The following is a 7,083-nucleotide window of genomic DNA, read 5'->3' as shown; positions in this document are numbered from 1 at the left end:
TTGTATAAGACATCGGTAAGCCTGCTAATCTGCTTCACACCTATAATTGGAGACTAATGATTGTTTGTATCTTTCAGCATGCATGAGGACGACAAACATATTTCAGGGGAAAACCCTTGTAAAGTGCCTATAAATGGTAAGGTTTTACTTTTGTAGGCAGCCAGGGAATCCGTCTCAGATTCCAGTGCAATTCACTCACTAATTGTGTTGCACTTTCAGGGATGGATTTCTCCGGTCCTGAGATCAAAACTGCCTTCTCAGAAGGAGAACAGTGTTATTGGTAAGTTATTCAGCTTTTCTCAGTCACTCATGATTTGACTCTTTCTATACAGTACTATTTCTTTATTGTACTGTATTCAACTGGCTTCCAGTTGAATCACGCATCCACTACAAGACCATGGTGCTTACCTACAGAACAGCAAGAGGAACTGCCCCCCCCCCCCCCCCCCCCCCCTTTCTATGCCTGTGATATGTGTTTGTCCCACCTAGCTATCTTAAGATGAATGCACTAACTGTAAGTCGCTCTGGATAAGAGCGTCTGCTAAATGGCTAAAATGTCAAATGTAAATGTATTAATGCTATAAATCTGACTACTCGTTTGGCTCTAGTGACTCCAGGGAGCTGCTGGCCACTGTGGCTGAGCTGAAGCATGCGCACCGTAGGATGAGTAAGCAGAACAACAGCCTGTTGAGGACTGTATCTCAGGGTGAGGACGCCAACTTGCAGCTCACAGTGGAGATCACTGAACTAAGTGCCAAGCTGGCCAGGTACTGTCTGTGAGGATGGAGCAATATGTTATTTTGATATGGTGGAACATTATATGGATCCATTATTGCAAGGCATGGTAGTTCTGAAGATTTACAGTTGTAAAACTGTCTGTGTGACGTCCCCAGTGCCCAGCGGTCAGCAGGGAGAACCAGGTCCCTTGTGGAGGAGCTGGAGGAGGCCAGGAGAGCCCTGAGGGAGGCAAAGGAGAGAGCCAGCCGAGCCCAGGCTAGCAGCTGCAAACTGGTACTGCTCTCTGAGCAGGGCTCAGCTAGAGAGACTGCTATTGTAATAAGGAAATTACATATAAGGAAATGGCGTACAAATGGCTTAGGTTTAGCCAGAGGTTGGATGATTTTATTGGAATTTATACATTTCCATTTCCATTGCACCTTTTTTCCATTTTAGAGCAAAGAATGTGACTGTCTGAAAGCACACATTCAATTGCTTGAAGAAAAGGTAACTTTGATCTTTATTATTATTTTATAATGCATGTATAAAGTTTGTCATGTTACATACTATATATTATATGTGCGTAACACAATCACTTTTATATCTGCAGAATGAACAACTCACACTCGAGGGGACTTGTTCTGAAGATTGTCTCAACAAATTGAGGATGGTTAATGCTGAGATGAGGGTAGGAACTTTTGGCCAGAACATCTCTGTCTGTCACTGAGATAGGAGTCCAGTAATGGAGATCCCCTAATTTGTTTTGCAGGAGGAACTTGAAGAGACCCTTGTCATGCTAGCTGTAAGAGACAGGGAACTCACTAAGGTTAGTATACCATATCTTCACACATAGTGGGTTCATTCTCTGTTTTACAATGACTGCATTGGTAGATTTAGATTTTTTCCTGTTCCTTTCTAGAAAGACATACTTATGGATAAGCTGAAGAACTCTCATCTGGAGAACCATAGAATCATTGAGGTATCTTCATAATAACATTCATCATTTCAAGTGCCTGCTGTTATGCCTGTGTACTAGCAGAAAGTAGCTCTGATCGTTTTTTCCCTGTCATTGAAGGGGCTACAGTCAGAGTTGATGCATTTATCAGAACATTCCCAGCAAGCTCTTTTGAGGTAAGTGCTGTCAATCATTTCTATGTCCATATGCTACTCATCATTATTTTTGTTACCAACATCTCACCCAACAGCTGTTCAGGTGACATATTTGTTTGGGCTTATTTGTTACTTAGAATGTATGTGAGTGACATCACAATGGGACATGCTAGGGGTCAGTGGGGTCAGTGTGTTTAACCTGGTGGTGTGCTGCTGTAATTCATAGGTTTGACAGGCACTGTAGCAGTCCACAGGGTTTCCAGGGAAGGAGTGGAGGTGTTCCTAATCACCGCTCTTTGCATGCTGAGATCCAGGACATTCAGCAGGTGACAAAGGCTTTAGTTCTGCAGTTGGTTATCAATAGCCCTATCGTGTTACTATAGGTTTATTGTAAGGATGTATTTCCCCCAGCAGCGTAGGGGTCTGGAGGAGATGACTGGCCCAGTATGTGGGGTTCGGTCCCCTCACACTCAGAGGGACGATATCCAAAACATAATTCAGAGGATCAAGTCTGCTGAGCTGGCCCACCTTCTCCATGCACACTACCCAGAGAGGGTGAGAGCACACGCACACGCACACGCACACGCACACGCACACACACACACACACACACACACACACACACACACACACACACACACACACACACACACACACACACACACACACACACACACACACACACACACACACACACACACACACACACACACACACACACACACACACACACACACACACACACACACACACATACACACCTGTCACCTGAATGATAAAAGTGTAGGAAGCTGTTTTGAGGGTCTGATGTCTGTTCAATCACTCAGGATTCTGTTGGTTGTTGTGCTGTTGAGACCCTGGAGAGGCCATATCCCCACAGCCAGCAGCCACAGGCTAGCATCAAGCAGCAGCTGGTTAATGTGTATGTGAGTTTTTATCCCCTTCTCTCTTCTGTTGTGTTTACGGACATATTAAAAGTACGACATTGGCTGCTATTTATTGAAACCCATTCAGACAATAAAAAAGAAAGCCTGGTGTTGCTACTTGCCAGAGCAATTATATGGACTACCATTATGTCATCAGCAGTAGTTACTGGCTTTCTGTCTAAGATGTTAGAGTTAAGTGCAGTTTTAGGATCCTTGGATACTTCAAGATGTAACAATGTGTGAGTGAGTTGTTTATAAAGTCCAGGCTGTTCTTCCAGACTGAAGGAACTGGAGCTGCAGAGGGCTCTGTGGGAGGACAGACAGGAGAAGGTGGCGGAACAGCGGAGGCTACAAGAGCAGCAGGAGCAGAAGCAGAAGCCCCAGGCCAAGAGGGCAGCTGTGGTGAACTGGTGGAGAACCCTTAAGGTGGAGGGGAGTAGGACCAAGGCCCAGCCGGAAGACACCCTGACCCAGCCCAGCCAGGCCCTCACTGAGACAGAGTCCAAGCTCCAACAGGCAGAGCACACCATCACAAAGATTAGGGAGCAGGTATGCCACCTTGAGGCGGCTCTGAGAACTGCCCAGGAGGATGTTGCTGAGCACAAAAACATTCAGGACAGGGTGGGAGTTCTTCACAAAGACAAGGAGACCAACACGGTGAGAGAGGGACCTGGCTGGGCTGGGGAGGAGGCATCAAAGGAGCGTAAGGACGTGGCTGTGGCTACAGACCCTGTGGAGGACCCAGGTAGATCAGAGAAGGTAGCAGCCCAGCTTTTGACCTCGGAAGGTCTGCTGGTGACCCTCAGGAGGATGGAGGCCATGGTCAGCAGTGCCCTGGAGGCAGCTGAGCTGGTCAGGGAGAGTCAGCGAAGGGTCAGCCAGGTCAAGGAGAGAATGGAGAGCATCACTCAGAAGATGGAGGAAGCTCTGACCAGAGCAGTGGACACAGAGGGTCAGCTCAGTGCCCTGGAGGCCAGGGTCACAGCCAAACCTCAGGTCAGTTTGTATAGTCTTTTCTGTGTATTACAGGAATAGTGAGCTCAAATAAGCCCTAATAATACAAGTTTAGAATCAGAATTATTCTAGTATCTGCATTTTGAATATGCAGCCCCACATTTACGCTCACATGTCTGCTTTTGCAATGATTACCAATGATCTATTATACTAGGCTGTGTTTGTTTTCCTCCGGTAAAACCCTTAAAAGTTATTTACAGCCGTTTAATTTGCATTTCCTCTCTCTCTTCTGTTCCGAAGTTGCCAGGTCCTATAGGGCAAACAGCCCAGCCTGATGTTGAAGCTGTAGGCAGAGACAGACCCAGGAACCCCTCTCCACCAGAGCCTGTGAGCGACAGCTACAGCAAGTCTCGATGGCCCCTTATAAGCGGTATGATGAGACTACTACTACTGAAATACAGGGCAAACACAGCATTTGTATGTCACTGACTGTAGCAGTATTAATTAGCCTATTCTACTGTAAGAGGAGAAACACAGAGAGAAACAAATTAGTTAGCCACTTTCCTTTTTATTAATAGTCCCTGGGGATGCTACTGAAATAGACCCAGCAGACTGTAAGGTATACAAAGCAGCTGGCGCAGAGAGGCTGAAGGCCCCTTGGTGAGTGTCAGTCATCATGAAGGGTTTACTGTGACCACCATGGCCATGGGCTTTGCCCTTCTTTTCTGTGTCTCAGAAGCCCTTTTATCTGGGGAGGAATAGAGGAAGCCCCTCAGTAGAAACACTAGGCTGTAAACAGTGAACATTTGGTGTGGTTTGCTCTCACAGCTAGAGGGAAGACCAGCTCTGTTTGGTTCACACGAAAGGGAGCCATGCTCATGTGCCCTCCATGATGGGAGTCCATCTATGCAAAGTCACAGCCGTATTGTTTATTTGTTCCCTAGCCTTCTTCACGGTCAAGTTGATGAGTTTGGAAAATCTTGAGAATGCTGGAGATCAGTGGTGGTTGTTTGGTATAAACAGGCCTACTGGTCAGTGTTTGTAGTGTGTTGGTGATCAGATCAGGACAGTAGGTTTACAGTACAGTGTAGTTTATCACCTGACCCTTGCACCTGTTCTGCCAGGGTTTTGTGGTGATGAGTAGTCTTCTATTTGCTTAACAAATGAAGCAGCTGCCATGAGAACAGCAATATGCCAGAAGCATCCTCTGATGCTCAAATAACATCATTACACTGACCTTATGCATTCTCACCTGGCAGACATTCTCACACAACCATAGAATATGGCACATACTGCATGTAGGTAGTACAGGCACTGCAGGTGGGATATGTGATATGTGGACTACTGAAAGCCAGCACCAGGATAATGTAATACCTCTAGATGTGGGCTGTGTGTAATCTAACCCAATTGATATGGCTCCTGGCTGTTTTCACTTTAGAAGTAACTCCCCATAAAAGGAGCTCTGGATGCCAGCATCAGCTCTTGCTTGACATTAAAAATCAAATGGAATCCATCCAGTAAGACAGGATGAACCTCCAGCCCTCTCTGCATGGAAATGAAGATATTTTGAATATACCTTGCAAATGTAGGCCTGTTAAGGTGTTAGTAAAAGGCCAGTATTCCAACACGCTGACTGTAACATCTCCTGGAATAAGCTTGTAGGATAGTAGCCTTCGTCTGTTTACCTTGTTATCTACATTCTACTAAGTCATTCTACTCCTATTTACCCATAAAACCCTAAAAGCAATTTTATATCCCCTGCACATCGTTTTTCATACCAACCAGGAGAGTTTAATATGGGCTAGTGTTTATTAGAATATATTAACCTGAATTCAAGTATGTTTTGTTCATACTGAACATTTTGTGCCAAAACATTTGTATTTAGTAGTACGGTAAACTAAAGCAATATTGTACATACAGTACTGTAGGCCCTATCATTATGTACAACATCACTTGTACAGGTGCTTATGGTTTTACATGAGCAATACCTATAGGACTAGAGCAAAGACTTGTAGAGCAGGTGTATGTCACTATCAAGAGACTGGCTCAATTCACATACACATGTAACAAGATATGTATATTTGTTTACTGAAATCAGCAGTGGCAGGGGCGAATGTGACATTTCTACTATAGTCAGAAAGCAAAAGGGCTCTTATGACCATTTATGCTTTTCTGAGGCTGAGAGCTCTTGGTGGCGACATTGTAAAATAAATACTACACAAGAATGAAGTGCTTCCGAGATGTTTTGCCAACGCGAGGTGCAAACTGATGTTTTCCTGTCTGTCCACTGTTGGAGTTAAATAGCTGAGATGTGGTTTATTTTCATCACAACCTGCCTCTGACCCCAGAATGAATGAATTATAGATCCTTGTGATCATTGTATTTCCCTCTGTAATTAGATCTAAAAACCATGAGCACTTTTTCAGTGATAAGGATGCTTCAAGTAGCATGTAGCATTGGTGTCATTTTGATTTTTGTTTGTTCGCAATGACGTAACGACAGTGTCTTTCAGGAGAGGTTCAAAAGGATATGACACAATAGACCTATCATGGACCAAGTGCTTTCAACCAGAGGATCAAGCGTCCCATGGAATTGGTTGCCAGGTTATTGTTGCCCCTAGAAATGGAGGTAGGGGGTGAGGTAGAGGACTTCCTGAAATACTGTCCGGTCCACCAATTAGACAGACAGCTCACTCGGTGCGTCATCCTCAGAGGAATACTCCCCAATTTAGTGCATTTTAATGCCATTCATTTACATGACATACAGTACAGTACCAGTAACATGCAAATTGAGCCCTTCTTTCTCTGGTTTGGTTCAAACAGGGGCCATTTATTCACAAACTGGAGGAGGCAGCAACAGTGGCAGCAAGGTAAGATTATTTTAAAAAATTTCGGTACTTTAGGTGTTGTATAGGCTAACATAACAAATAATAAATATTGTTTGCAAGTTCATATTTTACTACACGTCTTCTCCCTTTTCCTACAATTCTGATCTATTTAATTTATTTCCTGATGTAGTGACAGTTCACTGTCTGAATCATTATTATGTTTGTCTTATAACCCAGATGACTAAGCTCTTTGTTCTCTGTATATGTTCAGTAGCATGATCCCACATGTGCTGACAGCCTGTGCATCTGAATGGAGCTTCGCGTTTTGATCTAATTAAGTTAAATATGAGAGGAATATCTAGAATGTTTTCTACAGCCATTTCTCATTTTCTCTCTAATCCTTTCTGGGCTTCAAACACCCAAACCCGAGATAAACAATTATCCATGTCAGCCCATATTAGAGCAAACTGTACTGCTGCTCCCAGAACAGTGAGATACAGGCTAGCTGTGTCATTATTGGATCATTTAATAATCACACACTGACAGGAG

The sequence above is a fragment of the Coregonus lavaretus genome (genome assembly GCF_964263955.1).
Source record: "Coregonus lavaretus genome assembly, chromosome: 37".
Classification (NCBI taxonomy): domain Eukaryota; kingdom Metazoa; phylum Chordata; class Actinopteri; order Salmoniformes; family Salmonidae; genus Coregonus; species Coregonus lavaretus.
Note: the sequence above shows the minus strand (reverse complement) of the source record.